General features: G+C 28.4%; 1 protein-coding gene and 1 long non-coding RNA gene across 7 annotated transcripts in view; one reads left to right on the top strand and one right to left on the bottom strand.

Annotated features, from left to right (window-relative positions):
- Positions 1-686, top strand: part of LOC106690596 (uncharacterized) — a 26,843-nt gene that overhangs the window by 1,685 nt on the left and 24,472 nt on the right. The gene's annotated exons all lie outside the window — the stretch shown is intronic.
- Positions 1-686, bottom strand: part of LOC106690592 (transmembrane and coiled-coil domain-containing protein 4) — a 27,183-nt gene that overhangs the window by 25,837 nt on the left and 660 nt on the right. For 3 of the 6 annotated variants that reach the window (XR_010843547.1, XM_067047783.1, XM_067047784.1), the window contains exon 1: positions 1-578. The exons of 1 other annotated variant lie outside the window; for it this stretch is intronic. The gene's annotated coding sequence lies outside the window, so the exon portion shown is untranslated. Of the gene's footprint in view, positions 579-686 lie in introns of those variants that run through there. 2 more of the 6 variants (XR_010843546.1, XM_067047782.1) reach the window with 1 other exon arrangement.

Raw genomic sequence — 686 nt, 5'->3', positions numbered from 1 at the left:
AATAATTAAATATGGTCATATCCTGTATAAAACTATGTTACTGGACGGTTCCTTGTTTCTTGATGAAAAAAATATTAATGGTATGTTAAGGGTTGAAAATTAAATATTTTTAGAGTTATTAAAAGCGTATTGGACCTTTTTATTTAGAGGCAAAAAAATATTAAGAATTGAAAAACTCACTAATGTTTCTGTCACCAGGCTATTTTCAAACTTTTAGGCATTTCAAAAATAAATAAAAACAAATTATGCAACTTTGAGACTTGATGTAACTTGTTCAAAAGACTTGAAAGTTAATTGAAACAATAATTCAGACTTTAATTGCTCATCACAAGAAGTGTAAACAATTTAAAGGATTGCCTACCAAAAGCCATACGACTGTAATCTTATGGATGTTGTTGGCTCTAGCATAACACTTCAAGTGAGAGAATATGAAGATTGACATACAACAAAGCTCAAGCTGTCGTTTAACCCTCCACATTATTTTATCATATGAGGCAAACGACATCATAGTAGGTGTCATCATATGACACCATCCAGAAATCATGGTAAATATTTTTATTATAAAGTAGGTAGATTTTTACAAAATCTAGATAAGTTCATATTATACTGTAACTCCAATACAAAATAAATTAATATTATTCCATATCAGATAACATGTTATCGGCAACTAAAAAATATTCAAGATA

Source organism: Halyomorpha halys, unplaced genomic scaffold (genome assembly GCF_000696795.3).
Source record: "Halyomorpha halys isolate HHAL.00 unplaced genomic scaffold, Hhal_1.1 Scaffold1766.1, whole genome shotgun sequence".
In the NCBI taxonomy this organism is placed as follows: Eukaryota; Metazoa; Arthropoda; class Insecta; order Hemiptera; family Pentatomidae; genus Halyomorpha; species Halyomorpha halys.
The sequence above is the reverse complement of the archived record's forward strand: the minus strand, read 5'-3'. Positions and strand labels throughout refer to the sequence as shown.